The 14,312-nt window shown below is 43.6% G+C and overlaps 1 pseudogene; it reads right to left on the bottom strand.

The window, feature by feature from the left end:
* Positions 1–6,919: 6,919 nt before the first annotated feature.
* On the bottom strand, positions 6,920–7,033 carry LOC136656721 (5S ribosomal RNA; annotated as a pseudogene).
* Positions 7,034–14,312: the final 7,279 nt, after the last annotated feature.

The raw sequence follows: 14,312 nt of genomic DNA, 5'->3' as shown, positions 1-14,312 counted from the left end.
TGAATGCTCCATCCTGTAAAAACTGGGCAGCAAATTAGCACATCGCAGAGAATGGTATACTCCGCCCTCTGACTTCTATGCAAATGTTTGACTTGCAGGCAGACATTTTACATAAGAAAGCATTCAAAAAAAAAAAGATCTTTCTACCTATGATCCAAAGTGGTACAATCCATTTTACCAGCTCATAATGTTACTACCTCACAATGCTTCTAAGGTAAACCAGGTCTAACTTTTGGCCTCTTGGATAAGAATAGGGGTGTATAAAAATGTAAATAAATAAATAAAGTTGGGGTTGCCATAAAGCCAGGATCACCATTTCTCCAAGGATTGTAGCCATTCTCCCAGTCCCATTATTTGACCCAAACTACAACGTTATCTTTTTAAACATTAGTTAGTTAGCTAATTAATTAAAAAGCAAGTTTTCCAGCTGCTTTGAAAATGGAGATATAATGAGAAATGTAAAGGCAGTATTCTACCTTGATAAATTAGAAACAAACCTAATCCTATTTTCTGCTGCTTTGTAGCAGGGAGGGGAACTTGACTCAGGTGACTGAGTCATAAAAACATGTGCTTTTTGCTGACTCATGTGCACTTGAGTCACCCATGTCAATGACTCAGGCATTGACTTGAGTCTGAGGCCATTGACTCGGCCCTCATACATGCACACTTGAGTCTGTCTGTGTCTGGTGTGCTTACTTACTTTTTTCATTGTGTGAAGGACCTCATGGGGCCATCATTCAGACCAGGTGAGCAGCAGGGAAGTTCCTACCAGGAGACAGGGAAGGGTTACTCTTTTGCTTTTGCTTTGCGTAGGATGAGGGGAGGCAGGAATTTTCCATCTCTGAAGAAACTGGGCGAAAGATGAGCAGTTTGATTTGTTTCTTTGGATGAGTAACCCAAGAAGAGGTTCTTGCCTTAGGATTGACTGGAAAAGTCCAGGGAAGCGAAGGAGGCAGGGAAGTGGAAGGAGGTAGGCAGTTTGTAGTGGTCACGCTTTCCAATGGCATGGAAGCTTTTGGCTTTGTTGTTATTTGGGAGGAGGAAGTCTCATTGAACCACTGGCACAAATGGAACTGCTTCTGAGTAGAGTGACAAAGGATTGGGTCATAGTGGTAAGTTTCCCAGCTGCTACATGTGACCCTCGTCCCTCTTGCCGCTTCTGACCCCCACTTCTGTCCCCGCTGTCATGCAGCCTGTCCCACCTGCTCCTACCTTGTTTACAGATAAGATAAGACTTGAGTCTTTTTTGAGTCACCAAAACGCTTTGGGTGACTTGGAAAGTCTGACAGGATTTGTTTTTGAGTTAAGTCATGGGACAGACTCGTGACTCGACTCAAGTCAAGCTGTGCTAGACTTGCCCATGCCTGCATTATAGGAAGTCACAGCTAAGACTGTAATATTCATATACTTTGCTTTTGCTGCCATTGGGTTAGGGACTGGTTAGGTACACTGGTCACTGACAGAAATACTAGTTGCAGATGTTTCACAGCAGTATGGTATGGCCTGGGAGTCAGGGGCTGGCCCTTCCAGAAGTTGCCATGGATCCCAGTGCTCAACAGGGTGCATTAGTTGGGAAGCCTTGGTTGTCACTCTCTCCAGGCTTGGGTGTCACATCTCTCCAAGCCAAATTCCAAGTGGGGTTGCATGCAGAGGCCTTGTATTGTGCTCTCTTCTATGCAGATATGCTGAGCTTTCATAGTACTTTTAAACTCAGCAAGATGACTTTTTAAAACAAGTCCTTGGCTAAGGAGAGCATGAGTCTTGCTGTTGCTGCTTCTTTTGTTGGTAGTGTTGCATTTGCTTCACACACACAAACACACACACACACACACACACACACACACACACACACACACACACACACACACACACACTTCCAAAGTGAATACAGAACAGAAACTGGGAAACAGCAACCAGTGATGGGTGGTGAAGTTCAGACCTGGTGAGGCAATACACACTCACTCTTCCCACTCCGTCCTCCTTAAATTCAGTCTCTGAAACACTCTCCTCCCCCCAGAAGTAAATTTTAAAAACTCACTACTTCTTCCCCCACTTGAACCAAGGGAGAGCTCAGCTGAGGCAACCTCCTGAGGCAACCAAAAAAACTGCCTCTCTTGGTGCTATACAGAGCAGTCATTTGTGCAGGATCCATGCTTTTTCATGACTTTTTTTTCCTTAACAGAGCTGAGGCAACTCTTCCTGTTGCCTCCCCAGAGCTTTCTGATGCAGGGATTCTGCTGCTTTTTGTTAGAAGTCAGTTGCCCTGCTTTTTTTCTTTTTCTTTTTAAATTGGAAGACACCCATGATTACAGCCTAACCTGCTAAAGGCAACTCTTTCTGCTGTCTCCCCAGAGGCTGTAGTGAGGCGACATGAGCACTGGAAAATTGGATAGGATTGGGCCCCAAGTCATTCAATAAAATCCCCATTTTTCTTTGAAATGCTTCCCTGACTTATCCCTGAGGAATCTTCCACATTCTGAATCAACTTTCTTGTCAATCAGAACTCACTTTTGGCTTTGCTAAGAACCACTGCTGAGAGGAAGCAGCAATACGATAGTTTATGCCATTTTGTGCTTATAACTTCTGCTTCCTAAATTTTCACTGGCTTCTAAAACAGAACTCATTTAAATCAAAAAATATATCTCATGCCAACTCGTGGGTTTCCATACTAGTTCTGTTTTTTCCATTGTTTATGGCAGGGGTGCCCAAACCCCGGCCCTGGGGCCACATGCGGCCCTCGAGGCCTCTCAATGCGGCCCTCAGGGTGCCCCCAGTCTCCAATGAGCCTCTGGCCCTCCGGAGATTTGTTGGAACCAGCACTAGCCCAATGCAACTGCTCTCAGTGTGAGGGCGACTGTTTGACCTCTCGCATAAGCTGTGGGATGAGGGTTTCCCCCACTGCTTGCTGTTTCACGTCTGTGATGCAGTAGCTGCAGCAAAGGAAAGGCCACCCTTGCTTTGTGCAGGGCCTTTTATAGACCTTGAGGTATTGCAAGACCTTCATTCATTCATATAAGTTCATCTTTAATGTATTCATTTATGTAAACTTATGTAAATTTATTCAAATTTTAAATGTAAATTAATTCTTTTTTTCCCTGGCCCCTGACACAGTGTCAGAGAGATGATATGGCCCTCTTGCCAAAAACTTTGGACACCCCTGGTCTATAGTATGCCTTAAGGTATCAGCCACCACCTTTCCTGTCCTAACCCCAAATCCTCATTTAGTCCTTCTATGATCCTGATACCGAACTTGTTATCAGGCTTGCTGTAAGACATGTGTTTCACATGCAGACTGCATGTGCAGGTACCAAGAGTCCTGGTTTGGAAAGTCTATGTACTAAATAAAACCATCAGAGAGACATTTCATCTAAAGGCTATTAACAGTTGTCTCCAGTAGGTAAATTTAAGAACATAAGAACAGCCCCACTGGATCAGGCCATAGGCCCATCTAGTCCATCTTCCTGTATCACACAGTGGCCCACCAAATGCCCCAGGGAGCACACCAGATAACAAGGGACCTCATCCTGGTGCCCTCCCTTGCATTGACATTCTGACATAGCCCATTTCTAAAATCAGGAGGTTGCGCATATACATCATGGCTTGTAACCCGTAATGGATTTTTCCTCCAGAAACTTGTCCAATCCCCTTTTAAAGGGATCCAGGCCAGATGCCGTCACCACATCCTGTGGCAAGGAGTTCCACAGACTAACCACACGCTGAGTAAAGAAATATTTTCTTTTGTCTGTCCTAACCCGCCCAACACTCAATTTTAGTGGATGTCCCCTGGTTCTGGTGTTATGTGAGACTGTAAAGAGCATCTCTCTATCCACTCTGTCCATCCCCTGCATAATTTTGTATGTCTCAATCATGTCCCTCCTCAGGCGTCTCTTTTCTAGGCTGAAGAGGCCCAAATGCTGTAGCCTTTCCGGCACTGGAAGGAGGTGGAGAAAATTAATAGCAGTGAAAGACTGGCACATCTATAACTAGGCATGCAATCCTAACACGCACTTGGGTGGGCGCAATTCCCTTGCACAGGCCCAGAGACATCACAAAAGTGCCGTAAGTCACTTTGGTGCCATTTCAGGAGTCAGGAGACTGACACATGGACATGTACTGGCCTCCAGAGGCTGACTCCAGTCAGTGGAACAGTGAGTTTCTGCCAGCCGAGTCAGATCAGTGTAGGGATTTGGGGAAGGTGTGGGGAGGGCGGAATGGGGAAAGAATGGGGCAGGGGAGGGCAGGTGGCAGTCAGGCCCATGGGCGGGCTGAGACTGGGTAGGGTGTGGAACCAGGATCCGGCACTTGGGCCAGACCCTAACACCACTCCTGGGTGACCCAGTGCAGTGCCACGTTGCTTGGATCTGCGCCACTTCTTTAGGTGGCGCAGATCTAAGTAGCCCCATTGGGTCTGCTGCTGCATTAACCAGGGAATTGATTTTGCTTGCCCATGGATGAGCCTCAGGCAGTCCCAACCCTGCGCTGGATACAGGGCAGGGCAGGAGCCTATCTGTTCCAGCGCGGGCTAGGATTGGGCTACCTGCCGAATAACTACACTGTCAACCCTACACTAGTCTGTAGCCCACTGCTGAATCCATTATCTTTTATGCATTTCATTTTTCAACTGCAATCTATCTTGATTGCTCAATGATGAACTCTTCTAGTGAAAAGAAGTAGGGTGACGTTAAAGGCAAGTCTAATAGTACTGTATATTTGTTTTGCTCTGCGATGGTGCAAAGAGACAATATAATATGCAATATCACAGCCATGAATCTCTTGTTATTATGCATGCTTGGAAAAAGGTTTCTCCACTGACATTTCCCTTTTAGAGGCCCATATTTTTTAAGCTGTTCCAACACAGGTGTTAAGATTTCAGTCTGAATCTCTAGCAGATATTATTGCATATGATACTTGCTACATATGTCCTGCTACGTATAAGCTATCTGGTGACTACCACTCTTTGAAGATGGTTTGTTTCAGGGTTATTTTCTAAGACAGTTCATACAGACTTCTATGAATTTTTATGACTTGGTGTCTGCTCTCTTCTCTTAACCCTAAGAAAGGTATATTTTCTTATCTATACATCTGGAGTTCTGTATTTTATTTAATGGTATGTAGAGGTCACCCATAAGGGATTGCCATATCATTCTTGGTGTTTGGTCTATTTCAACTTTCTATGACAATATTATTGTCATAACTGGGGGAGGAGGAAGCCTGGAAAATGGCCCATCAGTTTGCAGCAGATATCACAAAATTTGTAATCTGAGCCAGTTCCTTGTTTTATCTGAGTACTGTGGGTATGCTTCCAGAGGTCAATAACATCTCTGGTTTTTATAAGGAGCATAAGAAAGTGCATGTTACTCTCCACATCATGACATAAAGCTCTGTTTCGCATGTTTTCTTTATCAATGCATCAGGCAACCAGTTTCATCTGTTGGTATCAGTGGCTCCTAATTCAGAAAAGACACGAACATACATGCTGTATTTATGCCAGCCATAAATAAACGTAGATAAAAACACACACTCATAAACATGGATGTTTTATGGACTTTTTTATTTAGACTTTGTTTCTGTAGTCCCAAGATTATTTGCCTAGCTTTTGTTGTACATTAAAAATTGTTTGCAGCCAAATCCTTCAAGCAGGATGACGAGATGTCATAACCGCCAAAGAGGACGAGGCACTCAAAAATGTAGGACATCCAAGAAAAATGTAGGACATGGCAAAATAGAAGCTGAAAATACTCACATGTTGATTTCAGGTGGTTAATTTGAACGCGATGTTACTTATTATTAAATTTGAAACTATATTACATATAATTTATGTATTATATGTACAGGAGGGCAGGTCTGGTCTAGAGGGTAGAGCCTCCATTTGCCTGAAGATAACATCCGAAGGTCGCCAGTTCAAGGCCACCGGCACCATGAACGGCGAGACCTTGAAGCAGCTGACAAGCCTAGCTGAGTTATGCCAAGTTATTCCACCTGCTTTTTGGCCGCTGTCAGCCTGTGTGGGAGGAAAATGGAGGCCAGAATGTGATACCAGATCATAAAAAGATCCATCTGAAATGTTGTGGTTCTTGAAAGACAGAACCTTCTTCAATTGTAAAAATCCCTATTGGGATTTAGTATAGCCTGCCTATGTAAACCGCCTTGAATTAAAGTCTGAGGAGAAATCTGACGACCAAGAAAGGTGGTATATAAATACCTGTATTATTATTATTAATTTATTACATATAATTTATTAATTACATGAAAGCTATGCACTCCCCGCAGGAGCTGCTCACAGGGAAAAGGAGTTCTTTTGCAGGACACAAGGCTAAAAAAGAGGACATTTCCTGGAAGAAGAAGACATCAGGTAACCCTGCCTTGAAGTTGCCTGCATCTGGATAGAAACGATTCTGAATAGAAACGATTCTAAATCAGCATAAGCTGATTTAGGTTATGGTTCCTTGCAGTGACGTATGAAAAGGGTGGCTGGGAGGGGGACGGCCCCAGGTGCCAGGCTGCAGGGAGAGACTGCCCCAAGATGTTTATACTTAGTTTTCAAGATTATTCTTGAAACTTGTTTCTTTTAAACTTATTTTTCAGTTATTTATTGGTGAGATTATATATACGGAGTTATCAAGTTATATATAAATAAGCAAATATAAATATTCAAACTTACAAAGTTAGCATATATCTTGTATAAATACAAAATTAAATAATGTTCACTGTCTGCACTTCTTCTCTGGCTATTATTATTATTATTATTCATTTCGTGATGATGATGATGATGATTGGCAACCTTCAGTCTCGAAAGTCTGTGGTATAAGCCTACAGCACCCGGTATTCCCAGGCGGTCTCCCATCCAAGTACTAACCAGGCCTGACCCTGCTTAGCTTCCGGGATCAGACGAGATCAGGCATGGAAAGACTGTGGTATAAGCCTACAGCACCCGGTATTCCCAGGCGGTCTCCCATCCAAGTACTAACCAGGCCTGACCCTGCTTAGCTTCCGAGATCAGACAAGATCAGGCATGTGCAGGGTAACAGTTGTCATTTCGTGTAATGACTATTACTGACAATAATTTTGTCATGGTGGGGTACCAAATGACCTTCGTATGCCACTGGTTCCTTGGTACCAGGCCTAAAGCTGAGAAAATCTGAGCTTGTCTTGGCCAAAACAGTGTCTGAGGTGACTTGAAGGACTGTGGCTTGAAACCTCACCTCTTAGAAATGGAGGTCCACCAGCTTAGATAAAGATGCAACTGAAGTTTATATATCTATCATAATTCCCATAACTTAGAGTGTGATATTCCTGACTTTCCATGATACAGCTCTTGGCCCACAGTGGCACACTGAATTTCCACCTCACCCCACACATACACACCATATTCTGAATGGAAAAGATCGCCCATGCCCAAAGTAAGGCATAAAATGCCTTATTTATTAAGGACGTGATTTATGAGGTCTCAATATGGATACAAACTTTGATAAAATTGAAAAAAAGTTGTAACACATTTTCATTTTTGAAGCTAAGATCTTAAAATAGATATGACATGGGAGAGCAGAATCTTTGTATTTATTCTTCACAGCCACTTCACGGGTGGAAATTTTATGTAAGGCTCATTAAAGCTACAGGGCAATTTAGACAACCCAAGGGATATAAAAATTGCCTCGTGCTGTAATACAATATCTGAAAGTAACACTGAAAATTCTGCATTTTGTGACCAACAAATCAGAGAACTCCTGCTCAGAATAAACATTTCATTAAAAGGAACAGGTGCTTGTTCTAATTTGGTAAATTACATATACCTTACGTCATCGGCTTGTGGCTGGTTACACACACCTTTAAATCATTTACTTGTCGCTACATTACTAGTCTGTAAATGTAGACTTCTGCTAAACGTAGCCACCTACCAGGTTTAATGTCAACTGCCTAGTTGATACTGTATAAATGAGAACACCATCCTGCACACCATACCACCTGTTGCTTCTGCATTGGTGGTTTCTGCATTAAGGGTATGGCTAACACATGGAGCCCATTTGAAATTGGCCTGCATGGGCCCCTGGGTTGTGACACTGTGCCCAACTTTGATTAGGTGTCTTTCTCCAGCAAACTACAAAATACAACAACAGGGATGGGATTTAGCTGTGCTAAATCTTGCATGATCCAAAATGGCGGCATCGAGGAGAGCCAGGAAGAAGAGGCCATTGTGAAAGAAGGGTGGCCGTGACCACACTAAGTTTGGGAATCACTGCTCTAACAGATGAAACTGGCTTCTCGTTTCACCAACTGAGAATGAGATACAGTCAATGAACGTATACTGTCCATTGGAATGAACTACCTGATGTGTGTGCAGAAGGGCCAAGTTCTACCTCCATGAGCGGCGTGGAAACACCCATCTGAAACCCTGGTGAGCTGCTGCCAGTCAATGTAGCTGATACTGACCTAGAGGGGGGAAAAAACGGTCTGACTCACTATAGGGCAGCAACATAGACCCCAAAAAATTTGTGATGGCTCGAAGAAAACTGCCCATTTTGAGGCGATAAATAGTCACTGCACTTTCCTTCAGAAGTTATAGTTTCAGAAGCCCTCCAAAGAAAGCCCTGTCCTTATATTTTTAATGCAATTGTTCAGAAAATGGTTTAGAAAGTTTCCATTCATCAAAGCAAAATGTAGACTGAGAGACAAGGGACTGATACAGACAATACTTTAAGGTCCAAACCAGCTTCATGTTATTAAGGACATGGAATCTCATAGCATATGCATATCTTAACTCCTCCCTCTGCATCCAGGTGAGGTTAATTGTATAGATGCTGCCCTTGTATACATACCATGCACAGCCCACCCACAGGTACTTTAGAAAACTATTCCAGGTGCAAGAGGAGGGACCAGGGTGAGCACATGATGTGAGCATCTTCATCCATTCAAGTGTGGGGCCAGATAGGAATGAAAAAGTGTCAGCTGCAGTTACAAAATCCCAGAAGTCATGTGCATTGTATACTGCAGTGGTGGTCCTGAGGGGGTCAGGAGGGGCAAAAGCCCCAGGCAGCACACTTGTGGGCCCTATGAGGGTGGCACTGCCTTGCTTGTGGCACTGCTGCTGCCACCTTCGCCCATCCTCCAGAGCCATTCCATGGACTGGTGAAGCCCCACACTGTGTCACTAGATGCTCCAAAAGTACCCAGTACGGAGCCGTGCTGCCAAGCACAGGATTGGGCTCATAAACAGTACTTCCAGTTTTTCTCAGAAAACCCAAAGTACTGTTTGATGGAGCTCTGGAGGCCTCAGAAGGCTTTCAGAGCACCTGGAAAGGTCACTCAAAGCTCTGTTTGACGGGGTAAGTCTCCTGAGGAGCAGTGTGTTGTGGGACAGCAGCATATTGTGGTCCTGTGCCCCAAGGCGGTATAGGGGCCAGGTCAGCAAGTCATACTGTCATACTGAGAGAAGTTAGCATCACATTATGCCTCCCCAAAGCCCTGAAATGTAGGATAACCAAATTATGGTCAAATGTACCTTGCAGCAGGGTTCTACATTTGATTTGGAAAAAATGGCACTCCAAACCAAATCCAGCCACTTCAGACAAAGCCCTAAAGAAAGCAGAGACTGTCCAAAGGACTCCAAACCAAAACAAAGCAACTGCCCCCTGCCATTCTTTCTCTCAAACTGCCTTGAACCCTTCCTTCCATACAAAAGCTGGTTCCCAAGAAATTCATAGGAAAAGGAGGTGGTCAAGGAGGAACAGGAACCCAAGAGATCATGCTTGTAAGCAGGACAAACCTGACCTGTCTGATGTGGGTACTGCTGCTTCCCCCCCTCACAAAAATAAGAACCAAGCAGAGAAATAAAGAGTGACCTCACTCTTTCCTACACAATCCTTTCAGACAAAACAGGAAGCGCGATTCTTGCTGCAAACTCCCAGGACCATGTGAGAAAGGTATGAGGTGAGTGAAGCAGACCACTGCTGCCTATGCAGTTGTTTTGGGTGCAAGCAGCGGTGATTCACTACCCCACCCACTCACTTCACTCCTTCCTCATGTGATCCCTTTAAGTTTAAGGAGAGCAAGGGAAGAAGGTGCAAAGTGACTGGGGCAGGGAAGCAGATTGATGCTGTTCCATCTTCAGCAGGTTGGATGCGGGTTGAAGGGTGCCCCAATTCTTCCCTTCCTCCACCACCCACTCATCTGCATCATGGATGGGCTGGCCCTGCTTATGTAGCCATCACAGACCTTGTTGCTTGCAGTCGCCTGGGCTCCGACAGGGCAGCACCGAGAGGGGCCTGTTAGAACCTGCCAAAAAATTCACAGGGAGTGAAAGAACTTCAGGGGGGAAAAATTGGAACTGTGATTGTAGCAGGTCCAAGAGGTAATTGCTTAAACATCTACAGAACTCATACATTTTTTTTTTAAGCTGGCAATTATTTGGATGACTAAAATGACATTAAATATCTGTCAGACAGTCTGATCCTCCAAAACAGGCCGACTTTCGAAGAGATTGCAGCCAAGCCTCCAGCTGCCTTCCTTGCCATGAACAGATTTCTGCCTCTTTTCTGATATCGCTAATTGGTTTGCAAATCACATGTCTACAAATCCTTGGCATTTTAGGGCTTGGTCTCTGAAGCTTGATAGTCTGTATCAAAGCATTTGGTGTCTGGAGCTACAGGCGGCAGGCTGGTAATTAGAAGGACCTCACAGCACTGAGTCAGCGGATTCTGAGAAAACAGTAGCAGGGAAAGACTATTCTCATAATGACTAGCTGTTATTTTGTAAGCTCCTGGACAACCATGAAGTCTGAGCGTTGGCAGAGAAGGTTCTATCGCCCAGGAGATAATAAGCAGCCAAGAGGCAACTACAAGAAGTAAGGTGTAGAGAATGCAATTATTTTACCAGGCAGGCTGCTGTCTGTTGCTTGTTATCTCCCAACATTTATGGACATTTGTTGTCAATGTGCTATAGACGTCGTAACATTTTATCTGCAACAAAATAGCAGTTTGGCACTTGCCTGACCAGGACTACAGGTTGCGACCAGTCCCTAATGAACTGTTCCACAAATTGGGAGGATGATATAGACCAGAGCTTTTCACCCTGTTATTCCTTTTGGGGTTTTGTTTTGTAAGCAAATACCACCTTTGTGGGTGTCACTTTTGCAAATATCCCCACTGCATTCAGAAGCTGAGCACAGGAGTTGGGTGATTTACCCCACACTAGTGGTTTTGCTCTGCACCCTCCTTTCTCAAACTATGCCTCTTTAGATAGGCCAGGTAGCTGCAAAGACACATCAGTCACTGGTGTACCCCAGTCACAGATATCTCCACTTCCATCAGGCTTGGGCCAGGTGCAGCCAAGTACTAGGTGCCATATTGAGAAGCAGTAGTACTAGTTTACTGATATAAACCACTGATACACTGACACATACAACTGGCTTACTAAGTGGTTACATGTATATTGTGGCAAGCCATATCCCCCGAGTTTCAGATTACCTGTTTCAGTATACAGATTTCAGAAGTAGTGCTCAGCTTTACTACAAATCAAGCATCATTTCCCTAAAAGTCCTTTTCAGATGTTAAATGAAATGTTGTGCACACACAGTCAGCTTGCAGCAAACTAAACAACCAAAGGAGCTGTGTGATAGGCACATGAGCAGATGTCATGTGATGCTAGCAAAATAGCTGGCACAGACTTGAGAAGCCCCAATGAGGGGCTTGGGGCTTTCCCTGGAGGACAGGGACAAAAGTCCCCATCCCCCGAAGAGACCTCTGGTGACTGCCATAGTGCTGCAGGATGCAACAGTGCCCAGTGGGGGCACTGCATTTAGGATTGGGCTGCCTGGCAGTTGTGCTTCCCATTTCAGGTTTTTTTGGCTATAATTTTTGATAGAATACAAATATTTAAACGTGGTTTGTTTAATTGCATTCTGCATTAAATTACACATTAAATGATATATAACATGATGGTATTATTTGAAAATACCAAGATTGTCATAATTTTGGCAGTAATGGTGTCACCCCCACCCCTAAGTTCATCAACTGGTGCGATCTGCACTCCCCTAGTTACGCCAGTGTGTTAACTATAGAGATCTTCAGTCCCCAGTACACTTTTATGAAGTGTGGAAAAGGGCAGAGATTGTTACCACAAGGGTATTAATCTCACCATTACCACAACACATATGTAAATACCGAAAATTGTGTATACTCAATATACTATATATATACTTTTGTATGTGTGAACATGAGCAAAATGAATGATCAGATATGTTTCAGTAAAGGAAGCATGATTGAATCTCACATAGCCATTTATTCACCACTTACTTTTCACCAAATAAAGATGATGCATGAAACTAATAAAAATAAATGACTTCTTTATATTCCAAAGTTCCCATTTCATGAAAGAAATAGACTAGTACTTTGATTTACCCAAATGTGTATTAAAATTAAGCTTTGATCGTAGGAAGCACTATAATGTATCTGCCAACCATATAGCTACAATGATTCTTAAATCTTTGCAGTTTCTGATGTTTTTCCAAAGATCAGCTAATTATGAGCACTGAACAAACAACGGTGCCTATCCTGAAATGGTCTGTAGTTTCCTCTCTGTGGTTATACAGTTAAATGGATACTGAATCTGGTGTTGTACTGTTGAGAATGAGACTGGCACCAAAATTTTAAGCAGTTGATACTGGAAGCCTGCCCAGTTTTGCCTTCTCCTTTTGCCGCACCTGTCTCCCTTCCCCCATTCCAGAATGCCTCCCAGTCACTCATGGACTACTCAACCTGTGGGCTTCCGATGGTCATCCTACTAAGAGGCCCAGCACCCACTGGCATTGACCTCTCCGCCGGCACTGCTTGTCTCCCAGTTGCCATATCATGCCTCACAGCATGTTTGCAATGATCGTTGTCGGGCAGCACATGAACCACTAGCTCTGCCTGGCTGTAGGATTGAGTTGCCGGCTACACATGCACATTTACTCATGAGTAGGTAAACATGCCTTGGCTCCTATTGAAGACCAAGCAAAGGGAAATGCAATGTCACCAAAATGGTCCTGATCTGAAGAATATGGAGCTCAACAAATGCTCCAGAGCATTTAATAAGGACAAAACAGTAATTTTGTCCTTATTACTATTACCATAGTAATAAGGACAAAAACAGAAGATTGAGCAGCTGGTAAGGTGAAATCTTCCCCCCCCCATCTCATAAAGCTAGGTGGGTTCCAACAGGGTGTCATTTTAAAAAGTAGGTCCCAGAGCTAAAACGTTTGGCAACCACTGTTTTAGAGCAGTGGTTCTCAAACTTTTTAGCACCAGGACCCACTTTTTAGAATGACAACCTGTCAGGACCCACTGGAAGTGATGTAATTAACCTGGAAGTGATGTTATGGCCGGAAGTGACATCATCAAGCAGGAAAATTTTTAACACCCCCATACAATAAAATCAAATCAAATTAAATAAGTAAGTAAAGTAGAAGTTTACATTAAGCATAAGATTAAAAAATTTATTGAAGATCTTTATCATCCCTAACCTTCCCAAACAGTTGCCATTTTGTTTAAAAAAATTCCCCAAACATCCCAAAGGCTGCAGTCCTATCCACACTTACCAGGGAGTAAACCCCATTGACTATCATTATTAAAAGCATATACATAATAGCGTGCTAAAAGTAGAGATCTGTAACATTTCCCCAAATGCAGTCACATACCACGGTAGCGTTAAGTCTAATATATTAAAATACACATTTAAATGAAGGTGAAACCACCTGAAATTGGCTCACGATCCACCTAGTGGATCCTGACCCACAGTTTGAGAAACACTTTTTAGAGAGTTTATTTATGGTTTTTTAAAAAAGATAATTTGCTGTTACTTTACATGTACTATACCAGGGGTGGACAACCCCATGGCACAGGTGCCACTAGTAGCACATGGACACTTTCTGAGAGGCACGTGCAAAGTTGTATTATATATTTTTTAAAACATTTAAATAATAACAAAGAAAACAGCCCAGCAGTTTATGGTTTGCTTGATTTCTTTGCTACTCCTTACATTGCACACTATCAAGTTTCTAATGCTACTATGGGCAGACAGGGTGACCATAGCTACTTTGTTGGTTTACTCTGGTTGGGAAATGGAGAGAAAGAATAATAGATAGGAGAGAAAGTTCTTAGGATGAGAAGGTGGGCAGGCATGGGGGGGGGGGGGGTTGGCCTGGCCTGGCCTGTGCAGAAGGGTAATGAATGCACCTTATAAGGAATTTGGAATGGATCCTGCAGGGCTGGACTAAAGGTTCATGCAGGCCACCTTTCTAGGCCCATCAACAATCAGCCAGATGTCTTTGGAAAGCCCCAA

The sequence above is a fragment of the Tiliqua scincoides genome, chromosome 6, assembly GCF_035046505.1.
Source record: "Tiliqua scincoides isolate rTilSci1 chromosome 6, rTilSci1.hap2, whole genome shotgun sequence".
NCBI lineage: Eukaryota > Metazoa > Chordata > Lepidosauria > Squamata > Scincidae > Tiliqua > Tiliqua scincoides.
This window is presented reverse-complemented; position numbering and strand designations above follow the sequence as displayed.